A 23,001-nucleotide genomic window follows, 5' to 3' on the forward strand; every position below is an offset into this window, starting at 1 on the left:
CCTGGTACAAACCCCAAGTTACTTTATTTTTTTTTCTCCTACAAGTTTTTTTTTTTGTCTGTTTCATCTCAGATGATTCTCTAACATCTTTTAAATTTTTTAGTGGGCTCATATTCATTTTACGCATTTACGGGTGATCATCCTATACCAAGTATGATTTATTCTTGGCTCCAGGTTACATTGATAACAATAAAATTGAGCTCACCTTCCAGGGAAGAGATGGAGGAGCCCAGGTGGAGGATACGTTAGTAAACATGTTGTACTTTTTATTACAATAAGTACTAAGGGTAAAATTTAACGAGGCCAAGGTAGAGATGGTTGGGGTTGCAGGTGTGCAATGTGCTGTCTGTCTGTCTCTGTGCCTCTGACGTTGGCAGGTGCTTCAGATCAATAGCGTCTGGCTTTTTTTCACTTAAGATATCTAATAGTCTTAAGATTTATCCGTATTGCAGTATAGGTCAGAGTTTCATTCCCTTTCAAGGCTGGGTAGAATTTCATTGTATGCATATATGCAAGGGAGTTTCTTGGCTGTGTCAGTATCCACGATCAAGTTTGTGATTGGTGAGGTTAGAACAGCTAGACCAGCAAGTTCTGGAGGCTGGAGATGGTGCCCGCCTTGTTCAGTGCACAACCCTAGCATCCAGCATCAGGAGTCAGGAGATGCCCCAATACCTTGAGATAGAGAACACACACGTAAAGCTCCATGATCTTCTTCTGACTTTGAGGAGTTGCCCTTTTAATCCTGGCACATTCCTGCATGCTTCCTATAAGTGGAGACCGCAGAAGAGGAGGGTCCCCGGATGGCCTGTGACTCTATCGTGGAGAGACATACTGGGTGACCCTGATGGACCCTGATTTATTGCCTTTCAGGCCACTATCCCAATAAGATAAAGCTGGGTCAGGCTGATCAGTCTCCTCTTGTCACACCAGGGTTAGGAGGCGAAAGGACAGTAGACTCCTAGGTGACGGGCAGTTGGTAGGAAATGCACGCGGGCTGGATTTTGGAGAACTCTTGTCTGCGTCAGGGGTAGCCTGTCCTCTCCTCCGAGGCTTCCTCTTTCTCCACCTGTGCTCCACACCCAAACACATGGGAGACATGGCTTCAACCTGGGCAGGCACAGAGGACGCCCAGCCAGGCCTGGGTTCCTCCCACTGGAGGCCTGGGGGACTGAACCAGCTCGGGCGGCTCCCCCCAGCCCTGTTTACACTGTCATGCTGTGCAAATTGGAGAGTCTGTTTCCAGGAACATCTGGGGAGACCAGCTGGACACGTGTTTCCCTTCTCATTAATTTAGGCTCCTAATTAATCTTGCAAAACCCAAACCAAATAAGCAGGAACCAGGATGGAAAATAATCATTAGGTCCCCCCAAACACGCACACATTTTAATGAGAACTTGGCCCAGGTGAGGGGGCCTCCGTTGGCTCCGAACTGTGGCTTTAAGCAGGGAAAGACCAAGGAGAGATGCTGGGTGGGGGGTGCAGACAGATCTGTTTTCTGTGCTGGGCTGAGAATTCACAAGGAATGAGTTGCCTCCCTGTCAAACGTGCTGTGCGTATTGGAGTCAGAGGGCCTGATTTCAAGCCTCCCCTACGCTACGGGTTGCTGGGCCTCGGTTTTCTCATCTGTAAAATAGGAACATAATAGGATCTGACTCAGAAAGTTACTGTAAGGATGCAATGAGAAAATTTATCTCAGGCGCCGAGGTCGGAACATGGTGCATCGTGAACTCAGTGAGCCACATAATTCTGGTCGCTGATGTGCTGCTTATTATTGTTATTAATAATCTTCTCTGGTTTATTATTATTAGTCACATAAAAACAAAATGGGAGAAACGTCAGGGGGGGAATATTAATAAAAACCCACACGTATTTCCACAAGCCAGCTCATGGAAGCCATCCATTTCCTGTCTGTCTCCGTCTCCGTCCGTAAGATCCCAGCTGCCTGCGTAATGGTGGTCATCGGACACGAGATCCATCTTTCTTTCTTGAATCTGAGAGCACCCGGGGTCCACGTCCCACTTAAGCTTCACAGTTGAAGAACAGGTTGCTGATACGCGCCCACAGACGGCGGTTATCCTGGTCGGAGTGAAGTGGGGCGCTGGGTGGTCTGGAGCGCCATCATGCCTGAGGACTGCAGTTTGGAGAATGCCCCGTTTTGCAACCTAATCACACGCTGAGCGCAAGGCTTCCTGCTTCGAGGAAAAACAGAGTTAAAAAGATTTATTGAAAGTATTCCAAGGGCTTCGCGAACATCAAACAACTGTGCAAAAGGACGCTGACCCTTGAAGTCCATGTGCCTCTGAGACCCTCGGCTCGTTCTCCTCTGCTGCACGCGGGGTTACAGGAAACATGTCCAGGGGTTACTGATACTGTGCCCCTTCCATGTACCCCCCCAAAAAAGAAGAGCTATGAAAGTAGTTTAAAGATGTGTCTGGAACAAAATGTGGGTAGACACCCCTTAAAAGGCAAATCTGAGCCTGTCAGTCTGCCGTGCTGAACACGGCCCTTGAGATGAAGCACCAAGTCCCTGCCAAGGCCGGGAGGCCGGGCCCCTCTGCCTCCGCAGCTGCACTTCCCACTCCCTCTTGGGCTTTGCGGACTCCTTCCTGTTCCTAGAAGTTGGCAGACTCCCTCCTGCTCTCCACCTCTGCAGGCGGCCAGTTCCCCCGTCTACCCTGGCCAAGGCTTCTCCTCCCTCAGGTTGTGCTATTTCCTGTGGGAAGTTGTCCCCGAACATGAGTTTGGTCAGTTTTGCTCCTGGGTCCTCCGGGGCACCCTATGCCACCCCTAGAGGGAAAGGACCACGGGGGAGCCATATGCCTTGACTCTGTGTCTGGGGTCACTGCTGGCACTCTGTCGCTGCCATGAGCTTGGGTACAAATGAGCATCCAGTCTGTCCTTCCATACTGTCCGCCCAGACTTCTACATCGGACCATAAGCAGGACCCTTAGGGAGTCCCTCCTCCCACTCCACCCACGGAGCGAGAATACCTTCCTTCTCCTCCAGCAAGGAGGGGCTGCTCCTCGAGGTAGAGGTTGGGATACTAGCTCACATTAGCAGGATAAGCAATCTTTGCATAAGCTTCAGAAGCTATGTCCCAGAGCACAGAGGCAGCCGTTGTCGGAGGAGTGGTGCAGAGAGACCATGCAAAACAAAAACCTCTCAGGGATCCTCTGTGGCAAGGCAGGAAGAGAAATCTGGCGACTTTAAAAGTCTCATGCTTCTGGTTGTAAGTAATGCAAACCCAAATTCTAGGTGGGCTAAGCGAGAAGGGTCATCTATTCACTGGTGATTGGAAGAAGTAAGTGTCAGGTAAAGCTGGATCCTGTCGCTCAAGGGATGTCCCACAGACCAGGTTCCTTCCTTAGGTTAGCAAGACGGCTTTCAGCCCTCAAGGCTTCAGACCTCATCGTTCACATCCAGGAGAGAAGAGAGAATGCATTCCTTCTGAAATTTCTAGAATTTTTTCTGTTCCAATATTGGCTTGTGTGGCTGGAGGCTTCTGTCCAACTTTAAGCCAGTCGCTGTGGCCAGAGGGAGGGGACGTGCTGGTTGCCAAGGTCAGTAAGCCTCACTCCTGGAAGCCCAGATGAAGTTGTTTCCTTTAGAACAACATGAATTTTCAAGTGGAAACCGGAAGGGGAACCAAGCAGTGCTACAGAAGTCTGAGGGTGGGCGGCTCACCTTGGTGTGCAAGGGCAAGATGGTGCTCAGCCACCGCATTATGGCAAAGCGCACACACCGGGGCAATTGTCACTTGGCTTCTGCCTGGAGCAGTGTTTTGTTCCTGGGAGTGCTCCTCCACCTCTTTCTGCCAGCCCTTGAGGAACCTGGTTGGGCTGAGAACAGATGCTTGCAGGTGACTCTGGAATGTACTTGGTTTGAAGAGTTGGATGCCTGAGCCAAGAGCTGGCGCCTCGTTCAGCCACTCCTGCGGCCAGGTCCCCATTGTCCCCAAAGCAGGCGTGGCAGCACGAGTGTCTCTCCCATTACATTTCCTTGTAATGTGGACATTAATCCGAGCTGGGTGAGTGTAACGCACACCCACACAATGGACCTCTAACCAACCTCCGGCCTGCTTGTCGTCACAGGTTACAGTGCCCAGTCCCATGTCAGGGCTTGTTTACTCCTCGGCAATACCCAGGTTTCACTTGGTTCAATGTACTGTGTTACAACAACCTAGCAATTTGCATGTTCTTCCTGATTATCTGGTAATTAAACCCAGTAAGTACAAACATACTGTAATTATCGTGTAAAGACCATCTGGATGGAGAGATGGAAATAACTATGTATTTACGCTATAGCTGTATGATAATTATGACGTAATGGAATGATCAGGCATGAACGGGAAGAGAGATTTGCAAGGGTCACGATCATGCTTGAACATATTTGTAGCGTTAATTCCAGCATGAATTTTCTAGAAATAGCCAGAGCTGTGAGGCAACTGGGCTGATGAATCCCATCCGGATGGAGGTATTGAAGGCATAGTTAAAGACTAACTAATAAGGCACTGACGCCTGGGCAGGAGGTAAATGTGGCCCCCCACTCATTTATTTGGATCTTGTTTACACTTCAATGGACAACACTAAGCGTTTGTTTATTTGAACTGTTCTCGCATTTGCATTGGGAGGCATCTGTGCCTGTCAGTAAATGGTAATGCCTTTGAGTTTGGTTAGTCCATTTTGTTTGACACATCTTAGATTCTTGAAGGATGCAATAGGGCGTTTGACCACAGAAAAAGATTTAATGTAATAATATTTGTACTGTTTTAAAATTGTCGAGTAATGCACTTACCTTTCTGGATAAAACCATAAATAATATCCCAAGCGTCAAATATGCTAAACATTAAATAAACTTCACTGTACTTAAGCTCTGATGCATACACAGGAAGGGGGGAAAAGAAAAAAAAAGTGGTGAATGGAATATAGGAATATTACAATAACTGTAATGATAATAATAATATGGCAGAGTTGCAATGTGTGAACTTTCAGGTTATACGACTTAGACTATTGATTTCTGTCAAAACTATGATGCTCTTAATGAAAGCTGACCCTTTTATGTACCACTAAAGAAGGGGAAAAAAAGCCACTAAGGAAAATAATGCAATAATTTCTTATCACAAAAAGTTTAATATTAAATGAATTGAAAGATTTTTATTTAGACATGGATTTTTTAAAATTTATTTTGTGCTAAACCCAAAGAGAAGTAAATTGTAAGGAATTCCTAAAACATCTTCACAGGAAGAACACACCTCTTTCAAATTATTTTCTGACTCTTGAGGTTTTTTAAAATATTTTTTTAGTTGTAGAGGGGCAAACAATATCTTTGTTTATCAATTTATTTTTATGTGGTGCTGAGGATCAAACCAGTGCCTCACACATGCTAAGCAAGCGCTCTGCCACTGAGCTACAGCCCCAGCCCCTGCCTCTGACTTTTGAATTCTGTGTTCTTCATACAATATCGACCCCCTGTTATTGTGCACATTGGTGACTCAGCGTTTCCTGAAAGGATACTTGGCTATTGTCTCTGCCATTTTTTTTCCCCCAGGCAATTACACCCATCCCACAAATTATACATTATTTGTGGCTTAATCATTGGTGATAGTTCTGAAATGGTATTTGCTATTCTTATTGGGCAAGATTTTGAAAGTTTTCCCCCTTCAAATACTTATATGAATAAAAGGAATCTAGTAAAACAAAATTGTCTTTTGGGGGATCACCATTATTCAAGTTAAGATTCCTTCAATATGAATGAGACATCGGAATCTTGGTAGAAATGGATTATGTTAATGAGGCATTATGAAATATATGGGATTTTCATTTTAAATATTTTCTATCAATCATCACAATTTTACTTAATACTGTCCTTTTAGATCTTTTTGGCCATTATTGGTCTCAATATTTCTGTTAAATTTCTACATTGAGAAGGATCTTGACCAAGTCTGACTAAACTTGTCTTCACCTAGAATGAGTGAGATTCTACTTTCATTCCCTTTTTCTTCGTTTAAACGATTGTATCCTATGGGCTTCCCAGGAATGTTCTAGAACAACTTGAAAAGTGAAGAGCATATGTACTTAGGCAGTGAGGATTCTGGTTAAAAGTTTAAAATTAGCTCAAGAAAGAGTAAGCAAAAAAGAAACGAAGTGGTCATTCATTGACACATCTATCCCTCACCTCCTACTTCCACCCAATCGCCTGCCTGTCCTTTGGGGAATGTTTCTTTCTCCATCCTCAATTATATGCTGTGGGAGGGTTAGACTCCACCCCCTGCTCCAAGGGAGAGTCCTGATTGGTTCAATCTGAACAGCATAGTCCCTCTTTCCTGGTCCACAGTGATTGGTTCAAATATGGGCATGTGGTCCAGTTTGGGCCAATGAGAAAAATCCCAGGACTGGGGAAGGGCCAATGGAGAGGGAAGAGGGCCTCTTCCTTTGGATGGCACGGGTTGTGCTGTGATATCTGGAACTGTTGTGTTGATTTGCTGCCACCAAAGAAAGGCCTACAGCTTTGAAGGACTCTGGCTCCTGACATGAATTTTTTCCCCCCACAAAATGCAGAGGAGAGGAAGGGAGTGAGAGAGAAAAAGAGGGAGAAAAGGAGAGTGAACCCTTTGTCATGTTATTTCAGCCACCAAATCAGCCCTCCCCAAAGCCAAAATCATCTCAGGACTTTTCAGCCACATGAGTGATATTTATTTTATAAAGTCACTTGAGATAAGTTTTCTTTTATTTCTAGCAAAACACACACCATAAATACATATATACATACATACAAAACCCTCACTCTACTTTGTTTATTTTAATTTTAAATATTTAAATATTATAATGGAATATATACTCTGCCACTGTCTTTCAGTGGCCCTTCTAAATTCCCAGAAGGGAGATGCTAATAGGACTGACTTAGGTCAGAGGTCAACTTTTGATCCAACAACTCTGGCCAGAATGTCAGGGTCACAAAGTACAGTTGCTGTCCAGGCAGCCCCTGAGGCAGGTAGTATGTAGGGAGGTGCTCAGCGAGCACCCCCAGGACAGTTGCCCACTCTCAGTGGTCCCTGGAATGTTTCTGCAGAGCTGGGAGCCACAGTTTCCTTCTGTAAAATGGGGCTACACAGCCAAAGGGGTGTGTTGGGTGGAAAATGAGAAAACAGTTTGGAGCAGCTGCGGCTGGGGGTGACAGGTCATTCCAACACTTCTGTAGGGGTGGCTCCCACATTATTGGGAGAGCTTGGGAGCCAGGCTTAGAGGACATTCAGCCAGGGGACACCCCAGCATCTTAGAGGAAGGTTTGACGAGGGCCACCACTCCCAGAAGCACCACTAGTTCAACACGGGGTGACCCCACTGGTTACTCTCCTCCACTGTGCCACCAGCTCGGGATTAGGTCTTGCTGCAGTGGCCACCACTGCCCCCCAATGCTTCCCAGGTCCATCGTTTTTGTATCATAGGGATCCTGGGGTGCGTTTTCTGATTGGTGGAACAAAGGTCACATGCTTCCCCTCAGCTGCAAGGGCTCCTGGGAGAGTGGATGTCTGTAGGGAAGTTCTAATGTTTCCTCTGAAGGTTCTGTCTCTGAGTCTGCTGAGACAAAGTGACAAAAGAGAGATGAATAGGAGAAAAGGCAATCAAATTTATTAATGTGCACATGTACAAAGGAACCCTACAAAGTACGCCCCTTGAAGAAGGGCCAGGTGATTGAGGCTTAAATAGTGTCTTCATGGGGGAGAGAGAAGTGAGGGAGTTACGGGCAATGCTAGAGGGGAGAGAATGAGCCAGAGTACAGCCAGTGGCCTGGTACAGAGCTCTTCAGGGTCTGAGTGTGGTGTCTGACTTTCAGTGCTGTCTTTTCTGATATGAATTTAATCTTCCTTGATTAATGAAATTTCATCTAGAAGACTGAAAAAATTGCGATCCTCCTCAGTAGGTTCCCCTTTCAGGGAACCTCGAGAAGATGCTGCTCTGCACTAGTTGCTCCCCAGGTCCTTTCAATTCCAAGTCCAAAGGAGTATATTTTGGGGTTTCACTGCTATCTTTTTCCTCTGATAAGAGGAAGGTGGATGAGTTCCTTCTTCCCAGACAGTGGGCAACTTTCCTCAAATAAGAGGGGAATCAAGCCAGCCCTGTAATCCCAGCAGCTTGGGAGGCTGAGGTAGGAGGATACTGAGTTCAAAGCCAGCCTCAGTGAGGCCCTAAGCAACTCAGTGCGACCCTGTCTCTAAATAAAATACAAAATTGGGCTGGGGATGTGGCTCAGTGGTTAAGTGCCCTTGAGTTCAATCCCCAAAACTCCCCACAAAGAAGGGAGTCAATAGCTGGGTATCCAAAAGAACAACCAGCCCTGGAAAAATAATATTCATAAAAACTAATAACTTTGTAGCTTTTCTTCTGTGCTGGGTGCTCACATGAATCACATTATTAATCTTCCAAACAAATTCTGTAAGATAGGGTGATTAACATCACCCCCATATTAACAGAGGAAACCAAGGTGTAGAGAGCCAAGTGACCCATCCAACTCTGACATTGAAATGGCAGTCCCAGGCATTGAAGCCAGGGCATTTGGCTTCCGAGCTCATGCTTAGCCACCTCCCAGGTCACACGGCTGAGATGCCAGTGGAACCAGGATTTCCGGCCCTGGCACCTCTCAGTTCTGTGAGCAGTAACCTCCCTCTTGTTGCGATTTTTTTTATTGATTTTTTCCTGCATAGTACAAGTCGGACTTCTGCCCTATGAGGAGAGCTGACCACTAATGCAAAGTTTAAGAGACATCCTTCAAGAAGTCCACACTTTGATATTGCCCTATTTTCCTTTCTTCATGGTCAAATTGTACACTTAGAAGAACTCAGTAAAAATACTTTTTTTTTTTTTCCTGTATTGGTGATCAAACCCAGGGCCCTTATACAGGCTTTGCAGATACTCCACCACTGAGCTACATGGTCAGGCCTCATTGTTTATTTTGAGACAATGTGTCACCTCGAAATCCACCTGCCTCAGCCTCCTGAGTAGCTGGGGTTGGGGACGGGCACAGCCATACTTAGCGTTGTTACCTCTTTCCACTGATGGAGAAACAGAGGGCTGCAGAGTCAAAGTGGCTGTCAGAGCTGTTTACTGGAAAAACCTAGACTGGAATCCAGAGTGGTCTTCCTCCACCCGCCAGACCCCATCCGGAGTGTTCTCACGAGCCAAGCTCTGTGCCAGGCTGGGGACTCGAGGTGACCATGATCAACCTGGCTCCAGGCTCCTCAAGGTCTAGTGTAGATGCGGCAGGGCCACTGGCTAACGGCTCAACCACCTGTCAGAGGGCCTCTTGGAAGCTTTCTGAGTCCACAGGCCTGGGCTGGGGGACCACACCAAGAGTCTCTGCCACCAGCAGCCTCAGCACCTGCCATGATGGACCTTCCCCTTCCTGCCCACGGGCTGCCGTGGAGATTCTTCTTTTGCAGGTGGAGGGGGTGAGACACGAAATAAGACTACTTAATAGATCTATGAGCGAGCCCAAGGCGTCCCTCCAAAAAAAAATCATGGTGATAATTGATTGATCGAGCACCTATGTAGTTGCATATATCAGCTCCACTGTGGGTTTGTCAAAAATATTTGGCAAAACAAGAGGCATCTATATTGAATACATAAGATGTTTTTCTTGGTATTATTCCCTAAAAAAATAGAGAACACCCACTATTCACAGGACCTTAGGTACTACAAGTCATCCAGAGATGATGATCCAAAGTATACAGAAACGTATGCCTAAGCAGTATGCAGATACTATGGCATTTTAGAAGAGGCTTGAACATGTGCATCTACTGGGGGTCCCGGAACCCATCCCCCATGGATACCCAGGGACCACTGTATTTATAACAATGCAGTGATTTTGGCAGCCACTTCCAATGGACCAGAATTGGCACATGGGGAGCAAATAGTTTCCCCTCCCTGACCTTCAGGGTGTGCAGGAATTCCAAGTCACATGAGCCTAAGGTGTGCTTCCAGGGAATCTCAGCAGCAAACAGGCTGCTTTTTATTTTATTTTTTTAAGAAAAATTTCTGGATACTGATAACACATGGATATAAAAGCGTAGGTTCATGGTAGCTATTCTCTTACAGTTCAGATTTGTCAAAATTTATTCATCGTTTAACATAATTTGAGGTTGCTTATAATAAAAAGTACACACTCTCGAATCGGACATTTAAGAATCCAATAAAACAATGAGAATTGGAAGAAGACAGAGGATGCCTTTGCCAAGAATTTCATGCTGTAGAGTTACAATGCTTTAAAATGAAACTTATCCTTGAGTTTCCTGGCAGCCTGATAATAAACGGCAAGAAGATGTATTTATGCATTCTCCTTTTTTGAGAAATTCTGGGGAGATGGCCTTGTGGGTGAATCAGGCTGCCAGTTTGCTCTAACTGCACAATTGTCTCCTCCTGGGGATATGTGTTCCGAGACACCCCCCCCCCCCAGGGGATGCTAGAAACTAGAGAGTCCTGAACCCTCCCTATGTGGTTTTCTTTTTCCTGAATAAGCACCTATGAAAAAATAACATATAAACTAGGCACAGTAAGAGGTTAACAAAAAACAACAATAAAACAATTATAACAATATGCTCTAATCAAAGTTACTTAAAACTTATGAATCATTTAGGACCTCTAGGGGGGAGGTCCCTCTCACCTGGGTGTCGGGAGGAGCCCAACATTTATTTCTGAAACTTCCCATTTGCTGTTTTCATGTAGGAATCTGTTGGAATCTGAAACCATGAGACACAAATCCATAGATGGCCGGGGCACTGTACAGTTTGAAATCAGAGTGTCCATTGGAAAATCCAGCCTTGTTTTCAAAGCTATATATATTTTTTAAATTTTTTAATTTGTTTTAATTAGTTTTACATGATAGTATCAAAGCTATATTTCATTTTATTTTTGATGACATGAATTAATTGTGTATGTAATGGGTTTGCGGTGATATTTCAATACATACCTACGGTGTCCTGGTGGAGTTCAGTCTCCCTTTACCCACCCTCCCCTGTGGCCCTTTCCAACCCCTAATGGGCACTAGTCTACATTCAGGTTGACTTTCTTTTTAGTTTCGACACTGGAGAGAAAAAACATGTGGTTCTTGTCTTTCTGTGTCCGCCAGCATCACTTTAAAGGAGGTGAGATAGGGCCATTCCATGCTCCTATCTCCCCAGTTCAACAAACAGCAGGCGCTGAGCAGTGGTGGCCCATTTAGACCAGCAGCAGGCTTCTATTTGCCCCACTCCCCACTATTCTCTATTGCTTTCCCCCTTTATCACGCGATGGCTCCTGTAGGCACTTCACATGGGCGGCCTAGCTGGGGATAGGAAAGGCTCCCATAGTCTCTGAGCTGTTCTGCCACTGGAGCTAGAAAGGACTGAGCCGCTTCCCTGAGCTCAGCCCTCCAGGAATCCCATTGCCTTCTGGGTAACGCCAATGCCCAGCCCACAAGTACAAGCCCTGCCTGAACGTCTCCCTCCCATGTTCCCCTCTCAGACCTGGCCTTGGGCTTAGTTCCTTTTTTGCTGACTGCTGCCACCTCAGTGGTCCTGTCCCCAGGCGTTTGTACCCCTTGGTCCCCTGCCTGGATCACCCTTCACCCAGCATGGCTGCCAGTACCCATGTCTGCTCTACGGCCACCTTCCCTGGAAGCCTCCTCTGACCCCACATTTAAAATACACCTCCGTGCACAATCCCCACCCCATCGCTGCTACCTTTTCCTCCAGGGTGTCTGTAATTATCTGGCCTACTTCTGTGATTTCTATGCTTACTTTTAATATTTTCCGTGTTTTCCCCCCTGATGATGTGATTCTCTGGGTAACGGGAGCAGCGGGGTTCTCATTTGTTCCACGCTGAATGTTTAGCACCAGATCAGTGCCTGGCACATGGAGACCACTGACAGTGTGGTATGAATGCATAAAAGTCTATGATGGCTTAACATTTATTTGGGAGACATACATATAGAATCTTCCTGAACAGAGGCATCTTTATATCAGCATAAAAATTAGAGAAATAAATATGCATTGTTTTATCTGAGGCTGTAAAGATACAATGCTATAAAGATGGCTATATTTATATCTATAGTGTTTCCAGATTAAAGGCCAAACAATGACCAGTAGTCACAGAAGGCAAGAACAATGAGAAAGCTGTTTACAGTTTCCTTGCTGGGACAGACTCTTGCTTCTGTGCGCTCCTTTTCTTTATAAAGGCTGTTAACCCTTTGTGGGATCGTTTGACTCTGAAAATAGCCCCGTTGGCAGCTCTTGTGTATCTGATGGGTTGGAATCCAAACATGGGTGCTCAGATTTACAAACGGCTTACAGATGGAGGAGCGAACAGGACTGGCATTCAGGCCGCCTGGCTCCTCTCCCCAGCTGCTGCTCGGCCCGGCCGGCCGGGTGAGGATAATCCAGATTGCACGTGCCAGGCCTTAATCCACCAGGGTTCCTTTAGGCCCGCTGGGGGTGGGCCTCTGAGAGTTCCCAGGGCCCCCAACCCTGAGCCACACCTTCCACCTCTCACTCAAGCTAACAGGAGCCTCCTGGGCCACAGAAGTCTGACTGAAGTGCCCTTGGAGCCAGAAATAGGTCCTTCCCCCAAACAGGGCTAGTACCCTCTGCAGCTCTGGGGACGGCCACGGTGGTCAGGACCCTCAGCCTGAGGAGAGCCCACTTGCTGCCTGGAAAAGTCTTTTTCTTTTAATGATATGCATCCCAGCTCAGGCCTGGCTCATGGCTTCAGCTCAAGGTTGGAGATAAATAGATTGAGAAGAAACCTTGGGCAGACCTGGACCCCTGTGTAGGCCAAGCCATGGTCCAGGAAGGACCACTGCACTGGCCTCCCTGCTCCCAGAAGGCTGTCTGCCTTCCCTAAGTGCCTGGTCCCTTCCCACCTGCGTCAGACACTTCCCAGGGCAGCCTGCTCACCCCCAGCCCTAGCCCCTCATTCACCCACATGGATCTCCAGCTTAGGGGCCCTGTCACCCAGGATATTGGGGTGTCCTGTGTGTGTGTGTGTGTGTGTGTAGAGAGAGAGAGAGAGAGAGAGAGAGAGAGTGTCTTTTCACACCCAAACCCCACAGGATCCTTCTGCCAGGGGAAAGTTACTTTTCCCCCCTCTGGGAGCCACTTCCGGAGGAGGCAAGCTTCAGGAGAAAAGGAAAAGCAGATGTCAGTCCCTGACACAGAATAATCGATTTGCTCAGTGCTTGTATTTTCCTACCAATTTTGTATTTTTTCAAAAAGGACAATAAAACAATTGTACTCTCGGCTAATTAGTGACAAGCTGGTAAAAGCATCTCCTCATTGTTCCATTTATTTCTCCATTTCTCCCAGTTAACAGCCCTGTCTCTGAAATGAATCAACGTGGTTTACACAATGCTGTCACCCCATTGTTCCTTTATCATCCTCCATTTTCATAAATCGGGGTGTTAATCCCTTAATGGCTTTTCTCAGTGCTTAAAAAAAAAAAAAAAAGAGAGAGAGAAAAAAAGGAAAGAAAAAAAAAAAAAAAAAAGCCCAGCCCATGCTGGCTCTTAACCCTCCAGGAGACAACTGTGTTTACACAGGCGGCCCTGCAACGTGTTTACCAAAAAAAAAAAAAAAATTGCAGGTCGAGTTGGGGATTTGGCCCCTTCTGTTTGTTGGCCAAACAGGAGGCCTCCCCGAGACCCGCCCCTTCCTCAGGTGTACCCTACCCAGCCCCAGCCTTGGAGGGGGCTCCCAACTTGGCCCTGATTGGAGGTGGGGAGATCCGATAGGTAGAGGTGGGGTATGGACTTCCTGTCCTGCCAGGGCTCTCCAAGCCTCCTCACTCACCTCCCACGGGGGAAGGCTGTGGGTCATAAAGTGGGGTCCCTGGGTCAGCAGCTTCCCCATCACCCGGGAACTTGTTAGAAATGCCAATCATCAAATCCATCCCAGGATCTGAAACTCTGGGTGAGGGTCCAGCAACCTGTGTGGAGCAAGCCCTCCAGGTGATTTCTGGCTCACTCTGAAATCTGCAAACTGCTGTACCAGAGAACTCAATTCCAAGGTTAAAAAGAAAATACAGATTGAGTATCCCTTATCTAAGATACTTGGGATCTGAAAGGTTTAGGAGTTTAGAATATAATGAGATATTTTGGGGAACGATACCCAAGTCTAAACACAAAATTCATTTTCTATGTACATCTTCTACACACAGCCCGTAGATGATTTTAGAGATGGATTTTATAGGTATTTTTAGCGCACCTTTATTTTAACTGCAACCCATCACATAAGGTGAGGTACAGAATTTTCCACTTGTGGCATCGTGCCAACACTTGAGATGTTTTGGAGTTTGGAGGAGTTTGGATTTGGGGATTAGGAATGTTCAACCTGAATATCGAAATAAAGCTCATTTCTTTGAACAAATATTAGCTGATGTCTGGTCTGTTTGGCCATTTCTGGTATCTGACATCAAATCAGAGATAGCGCTTGCCTCCAAGAAATTCCCAGTCTGCAGGGTTCTGCCCAGACTCCTCTTTGTTTCTTGGGTCTCTGCACAGTGACTGGCACAAAGGGATAGGTATTATTATTATCATCATCCAGGACCAGTAATTGCTTTATCATCAGCCTGGTGCTTGAGTCATGACACAGACAGGGGTCACCCCATACCACTCTGGATGCTGAGGTCCCAAAGCCCAGAGCCACAGGCTTCTGCTCAAGACTCTGGGTTTCACCAGAACCTTCTATTCCATCACTCTGTGAACTTGTCGAGCTGATCTCTTGCTCTGGGTTACTTTATATGCAAGCTGCTGGAAGCTGAGAATTAAATCAGAGTCTCTGCCCTCAAAGAGTTCAGAGTTTAGTGAGTGCACAAATCACTTACGAAGCCCCTGGAAGGGTGATGTGAATCTGCTGGTCTAGGGAAGGTGCTGTGATAGACCATCTAAAATGACCTGGAGAAGGCACAGTCACCCCAGTGCAGGCGGTGCTGCAGGAGATGTGGTGAAATTGGCAGTGATGGTGACATTAGCTGTGTTAGTGATGGTGGTGATGGTGTTGCTTTTGATGGTGGTAGTGGTGGTAGAATTGGAGATGATGGTGGTGATGGTGGTGGTGGATAGTGATGGTGATGGTAGTAGTGATGATGGTAGTGGTATTGGTAGAAATGGTGATGGTAGTGATGGTGTTAGTGGTTATTGTGGTAGTGGTATGATGGTGGCGGTGGAGGTGTTACTGGAGGTTATGGTGATGTGGATAGTGATGGTAGTGGTGGTGGTGATGGTAGTGGTGGTGGTGATGGTAGTGGTGACGGTGGTGGTGGTATTGACAGGAATGGTGATGGCGGTGATTGGGGCAGGGGTGGTGATGGTGGTGGTGGTAGATGGGGGAGGTGGTAACAGGCTAGCAGTTTTCACAGAGCAGATCCTCAAACCTTCCAGTCTGAGGCAGAGTTCTCCAGGTGACCTTGGGTGAAAGGTGACTATTCAGTGCAGACTCAGCAGCTTGTGCAATCACAGGTTTGAACAGTGTGAGCCGCTGGTAAAGGAGCTTAATGAGGGTGGTCACAATGGCAGTTTGACTTGCTGAGGGTTCCGGGGGTGTATCTGGAAGTCCAGCCTTACCTGTGACCCAAGGACTTAGAAAAAGGACTGGGAAAAGCCTGTGGAATTTAGAAGCTGACTCATACTAGCTTACGTCATAAAATGAATATATCGACTCCTGTGCCCACACGGTTCAAAAGAGTCCAAAAGTTCCCGATGTAGCAGGTCCAGAAGCTCAGGCAGCTTATCAGAGTACTGCTGTTGGTTCTTCTTTTTTCCTTGTGGGCTTCATTTCCAGACAGACCCTTCCCAGCAAAGATGGCCCCTTGCAACTTTTTAAACTTGTGGAATCTTTGCATTTCGTTATTCTGGAGAAAAGTGGTGTTTTCCCCAAGAAGCCTCAGAAAAAGTCACAGGAAGACTCATGGGCCTGGCTTGCACCACACGCTCATTTCTGAGCTCGTTTTTTTTGACTCAGCTCCAAGATAATTGGCTGGAGCCTGGTCACGTGGTCACTGCTGGCTGGAGAGGATTGGTTAGTCTGTTGGAATGGGAGGGGCTCAGAGTGGAAGGTGAGTGATCTCCAAAGGAACTTTTCAATGCTTTTTCCAGAAAACAACAGATCTGACTCAGCAAGTTAGAAGAATGTGACTTGAGAAAAGAGCTGGGACCGTGGAGTAAAAAGAACTGAATCAATACTATAATTGTGTGTGTGTGTGTGTGTGTGTGTGTGTGTGTTTGTGTGTAAGGGATAATCACCAAAAGGCTGGAATTGGTTATCAGTAAAGAGATAGATCATCTTTTCTTTTAGTTGGGATGTATAGAGTAGAGCCAGAGATGGACAATCTGTATTTGAATTCTGATTCTTTTGCTTCAAAAAAGAGGGTTTTAGCAGAGCATCTGGGTCCCTCCCAGCTTCAAAGTTGGCAGCTATAAAATGGGTCTCCTCACATCTTCCTAATACCCACTGATTGAAAGAGAGAGGTTGATATTATTATTGCTATTTTGCCATTATTGGCTAACCTAGAATGGACAGGTATTACTTCTATGAGAAGCAAAGCCTTCGCCCCCCCCCAGCTCTCTCTCTATAGTATCAAAACTTTATTCCACCCTCTTCATTAACATAACTATACTGCTTCAGCAAACACTCCTGCCCAGTCAATTAACTTTATTGCTCATTATAGAAATATCTTGAAAGACTCATCAGTTCTTCAGCAGAATGTGTCCAACACTTTAGGTCCTTAGACTCTTGAAAGTTTTATACCCCAAGTCTTCATCTTTCTGTTTCCACCAATTCTAAACTATCGGTAACACGGTCCTTACCTCATCCTAAACAACACCACCCCCCTCCTGCCACCTTGAAAACTCCCCTTAAGCCACACTGCAGAATCTCAGTGAAAATGACCTTGCCCTTCCCCAGTTAGGATGCTACCAAAGATCTGTGGAGGGGCTGTTCTTCCTAATAGCAGGGACCAATCCACTAAGCTTTGCCTTGGCAAAAGATTGTTAGTAGAGCTAGGGGTGTGGCTGGGTGCTAGAGGGCTGGCCTTGCATGCATGAGGCCCTGGATTCATCCCCAACACCAATAAATAAATAATAAATGTTGTCAGTGATATTTAGGGAGCAGGATTCCTTACATCTAATAAACAGCTATAGAGCTGCAGACTTGAATGGAATTCTAGATTCCGAAACCCCATGGAAACTTCTGCCATGATAGGGTACCTGATCCTTGTTGCTTTAGCAACTGGAAGCAGATGGGGTGAGTAGGAAAAATACCACCTGAGAGTCATCTCAAGACAATTTCATAATCTTCGTTACAGGTTACAGCGATCCATTTTGCTGTGATCATTTGTTTAATGTCTTGCTCTCTGACAAAGCTGTAACTCCACCAAGGCAAGGGCTAAACCTTTGTTGTCTGCAGCTTTTAGAAAAGTGCCTGGGAAGCTCAGTTTGTCGAGTGAATGGCTAAGTAGCCCAGAGGAGGGGGATCTGCACTGGAGGCCTGGATCTGCTGCCCCTTTGCCTTTGGGAAAGTCCGTCCTCTCTCAGGGCCTCCATTTCTCCTATAAGCTGTGGAGTGACATGACTCCCGGGTGCCACAGCTCTGTTCGCAGGCAGCTATGGTTCATGGGCAGCAGCCGCCTCTCAGGCTGTGAAGGAGGCTGGGGAAGGTGAATGATGATGGCTCTTATGGAGACCAGAGGCTGGCAGCCCCAGGACTCATGGCAATGGATTCCCAGTTATGGTCCTTCCTGATTGGTGAGACCTGGCAGGATGGTGGAGGGCGGGAGGTTTCCTATTTGTTGGTCCCCCACCGTATCCATGGAAACTGTTGTCTTTGTCTGTGTTCCCACTTCCCCTTGGGGGTGTGAGTAGGATTGGTACAAACTCCGTGAGTGGTCTTCAGTGGCATGTGGATGTGGGAATCCCTGGCCCATCCTGATTCTCCTTCTGTCATGTGAGCTGTCGCCTCCTCCGGCACAGCCTGCTATCTTGGAGGACATTATCAGCTACTTACAACTTTGGGGGGATTTAAATTTCTCATGTGCCTGCCAGAGACATTTATGATTGTTATCTGTTATGAATCAAAAGACTGGGCCTGTTCTAACCTTGTAGGTGATCCTGACTTAGCTGTTCTGTGGCCTTGGGCAAGATAAGTATCCTCTCTATTGTTCAATTTCCTCATTTGTGAAGTGAACATAAGGCTAGTAGCTGCCCCCCCCTCCCCGAATAACTGCCTGAGCCCACTTTCTGTTACTATAACAAAATTCCTGAGACAAGGTAAGTTATAAAGAATAGAAGTTTATTTTGCTCATGATTCTGGAGGATGGGAAGTCTTCTGGTGTCATAACATAGAGAAGATATTACATGGTGTGACAGAGCAAATGTGTCTTTGTTCCTCTCCTGAAGAAGTCACTAATGACATCATGGTGGCCCTACTCTCATGAGCTCATCAAATCCTAATTACCTTCTGGGGGATCCTCTTCAGATACGATTAACATATGAATTGGGGGGTTGAATTGAACTTTTGGAGACACTGAAGCCCGAGTAGTTGTTAAGAGGTCCAATGGGTTTATAAGGTGAAATACTAGCACATTACCTCATCCCAGGCTGCCCATCATGACCATTGGCTGCCATTATCATCCCATAAGGTCCCTGCTATCTGTCTTCCTCAAAGTCCAGGCACTGAGATGGAATATTACTTGGAAAAGAAAATGAGTGAACTGTAGATAGATACAAGCCAGCACTCCATGGGTCTCAAAGGTACTATGCTGCCTGAAAGAAGCTGGTTTCAAAGGTTGCATGGTGTAAGTTCACACGAGTGCCGAAAACCTCTATGGTGATAAATGCATTCCCCAAAGACAGAGCTGTCAGTCATTCACAGGGATTAGGGGTTAGAGGTCAAGGAAAAGTTTGACTCTTTAAAGGAAGATTTTTGGAGTGATGGAATCATCCTGTATCCTGATTGTGATGGTGATTACGCAATTCTATACCTGTGCTAAAATTTGTAGGATTGTAAATTTAAAAAAAACAAAAAAAACTTTTTGTCCAATTCTTAAAAAGTGTCAGAGCTAGATACATGTTGCTGTCTGTTATGGTTCAGGTGTGAGGTGTCCCCAAGACGCTCATGGGCAAGAAGGCTTAGAGGTGAAATGATTGGCTTATGAGAGCCTTGAACCCAATCAGTGAATTACAGTTCCTGAGGGGGATGAACTGAGCAGTGCCTGAAGGCAGTAGGTGTGGCTAGAGGAGGTGGGTCATTGAGGACATGCCATTCGGGGTGTGTGTTTTGTGAGATGGGCTTAGTCTCTCTCTGCTTCCTGGCCTACGTTCCCAGCTACTTCTCTCCGCCACTCTCTTCCGCCATGATGTTCTGCTCACCTTGAACCCTGAGGAATGGAGCTGGCCGTGTGTGGACTGAGACCTCTGAATCTGTGAGCTCCGAATACACTTCTCCTCCATTAATTGTTCTTGTCAGTTCTTTTGGAACTACCTCCTCTCGTCTAGCAAGATGACAAGAGATAACGCATCCCGAGATGCTTTGGAAAGTGGAAAGTGCTCCACACAGCACAAGCCCCCTCGGTGGAGGACACCCACCCAAACCACCCTGATCCCAGAAAGAGGGTTTAAGATTGGAACCTGGGCGTGGGGGAGCCATTCAGAACATCAAGTTGTTTAAAGAGATGTGAATGTGCCGTTTCCTAGTTATTGGGAGGTGCAGCTATAGTTGCTGTTCTTTTCAAATAAATCCTTCAGATTAAGTGGGTATCGAGTGTGTAAGTTGCACAATCGCTCACGGCACGCGCACCTCGTCAGGGTTCAGGTGGCGTCAGCCTAGATCAAGAGGAGGAAGCTAGCAGAGGCTGGTTTAGTCTCAGCGCTATCATCTGAAGCTGGTGTTGGATGTTGACATTTTTGGGAGAGAAAACTCAGGCCAGACAGGGCAGCCCAGGGCAGTGCTGGAGAGTCAGGAATCTTGGCTTGGCAACAAAGTCTTCGACATTCGGGGGAGTCCGTTTTCCTCTTTGAAGCTCAATTTTGCCACCTGCTCTTCTGAGCAGTGTGAGTTGAACTCTGTCACCTCTAAAGCTCTTTCCTCCATGGCTATGGCTGAGACCACATCTCTTCCTTCTGCTTTGGGGCACACAGATACCTCCTCTTCCAAGGCATTTGCCAGAAGGGGACCTCTGCTCCAAGGGCACACCACGATGTCACCAAAGCAATCCTCACCAGGTCTGCCTTGAATTCCATGAGCATCCTTTCCCCATCTCCCTCCCCAAAGCAATCCTCTGAGCAAACCTGGGTACAGATGTCAACAGGCTCCGCAGAGCGTCCGAGGAACGTGCCGGAGGTGCCATTGGGACGTGGGAATTATGAGGTGAGCAGGAAGAAACCAAAAAAAAAAAAAAAAAAAATCAGGAAGCCACTTGAGCAGAGAGTATAGACATAAATATCCCGGAGCAGCCCGGCCAGGGTTCTTTATGTTGATGTGCTAATCCGTTATTCACTAAGGGTTTATTTACACCGGTTTGGTTTTCCCTGCAATTCATTTATCTGCATAAGGGAGAGGCACTAACAGGACAGTTCCTCATGAGCAACGTCCCGATGTGATCCCCACTGCTGTTTATAATCCTTCCCGCCCAGATCTATAATTCATGAGCTGATGGCCTGGTGGCAGTTTCCATAAAGGCCACGCCGGGCACCCAGTCGTTAATGCGCCCACCGTCATGCATGGAATCGAAATAAGCCCACTCTCCTTCTATTCATCACGGCACCACCGACGTGCGGGCAATGATATTATCCAAATATTATTAAAACTTTGAACCCTGTCCCCATAAATTATGGCCGAATGGCTCCGTGGCCATTAGGAGAGGGGGATGTATGCGCTTCGGTCGCCACCGAGTAATTATGTGCTTAAAAGGAAGCGTGGCTGAGCATTCTCCCAGCAAAACGAGAGAAGCAGGCATCGTTTGTTATTGCTGCGGTGCTCAGGGCTGGACGGCGCGGGCAGGTCAAGTCAACCTTACAGCAGGACAATTATCTGCCTAGAGAGACCAAACATCTGTTATTAAGTATGTACAGGCATCAAGGCAACATGCTAGAAATCTTGTCCACTTCAAACACTTGGCGTATTCCACACAACACCCCCTTTGCTTTTTTTTTTCTCTGTAGCAGCCCAGCTTTGAAATATGCCCTCTTTTCCCTCCCCCGGCCCCCATGGCTTTAATGGGCCCTGCTGCAGCTGCTAAAGATGGTGTTGTAACTTTACAAGAACCTCGCTAGCTTTCTCTGGCTCTTTAAATAATAATAACAATTTTTGTTATTTTTTTTCTTATCTCCAACTTTCTTTTGCATTTATTAGTTATTTAAGGAGTTTTGCTGTGGTGAAGATAAGGTACCATTTGAAAGCACAAGGTCAGCCTGAGTTAATAGGAGAAGACAAATCTCTCTTTGATTCATGCATCTGCAGCAATTCGGTGCAGGGAGAGAGAGATGGTTGTGTTGGGAGTGTGAAATGGGAAATAAGAGTTTTTCGGGCTCTTGCTTTTCCCTGAATCGTCTGTGTGCATCTAAAATTGCTGGGGAAGTGAGGAGAGGGAGTCTAGGAATCGGGTACAAGGAGATGAGGAGAAGGTCAGAAAGCAAGGCTAGACACTGGGCATGGTGGTGCACAACTGTAATCCTACTGACTTGGGAGGCTGAGGCAGGAGGATCACAAATTCAAGGCCAGCCTCTGCAAGTTAGTGAGACCTCATCTCAAAATTAAAAAAATAAATAAATAAAAGGGACTGGGTTTGTAGCTCAGTGGTAGAGTGCACAGAGACAGGGGTGGGAAAGATGGTGGACCAGGGCAGTTTGGCATCCAGGAAGGAAATACTGCACTTACTCAGCTGAGCATTTCCAGACAAGAATAACCAGACGGCAATTTTCCTCCTATAAAGTGCAAAGCATAATATCAAGCCAGGAGAGCGGGGCCATGTTTGTGGAGGAGGAAGGGTAAGATTTCTTCTTTGCTAAGTGACATAGTAATAACAGATCAGTTTCCTTTCTTCTTGAGGAGAATGGACTCTCTAGCTCTTGTAAGGCCCTGCAATCTGAGCATCTTAAAGATATATGAGGTCTGGATTAGCTTCAAAGTAATCCAGGGTGGACCAGGGACGGGTGGGGCGAGAGATGAAACAAACTTGGCCCTGAGTTAATCATGGTCAAAGCCAAGGGATGGGCATGGGGGCTTATTGGACGATTCTCCACACTCTTGATGGTATCTGAAAATTTTCCATAATTAAAAATAATCTCAAGGAGCAGAACTCCCTTCTATGTGAATGATCAACAGAGCCGACAAAGAATGCATCTCCTCAGGATGGAGGTCTATGAAAATGAGCCCCGAGGGCAGACGTCAAAATTGACTTGTTGGCATAGTTTGTGGGGCTCTCTGCTCTAATCCATCCTGTAAACACTTTTCACAGAAAAACCTTCTTAGGACACGATTTCATTGCTCTTTACTCCAGAGCATACAAGGCCTTCGTGGCTAATGACAACACTCTCAGTTCCTTCATGTGATATTCAAGATCTGCCATAGCAGGATCTCATTCCTCCGCCTTCCTTCCACCTGGGCCCTGATTGGCTGGCAGGAAGCCAGGTGGTGGTAGCGGATGAGGAGAAGGGGACACAGATGCCTGGTACCACAACCAGCTCTGGGATGTCCCTTCCCTACCTGGCATTTCCCCTGGTGTAGGGGTAGCAGTTCCAGTGGGCTGGCCTTTGATCCCTGGTCTCACTTCCTTGAGCCTAGTGCTAGGTCTGGTGCTACTCCGGCATAGATACCTGATGTCTATAAAGGATAGACAGGAAGGTGCATGATGACCAGGATCTAGTTCCTTTCAAAAGCACAGGTAACAGGTCACAGTGGACACCTGAGTTTTTGCTAGCCCAGAATTCATCTCCAAGTCTTTTAACATGTTCCAACTTTCCTTTGGATAACAAACCCTCTTCC

This window comes from Marmota monax, unplaced genomic scaffold (assembly GCF_021218885.2).
Source record: "Marmota monax isolate L192 unplaced genomic scaffold, Marmota_monax_Labrador192_F-V1.1 WCK01_AAM20220418_F8-fsc00024, whole genome shotgun sequence".
Lineage (NCBI taxonomy): Eukaryota > Metazoa > Chordata > Mammalia > Rodentia > Sciuridae > Marmota > Marmota monax.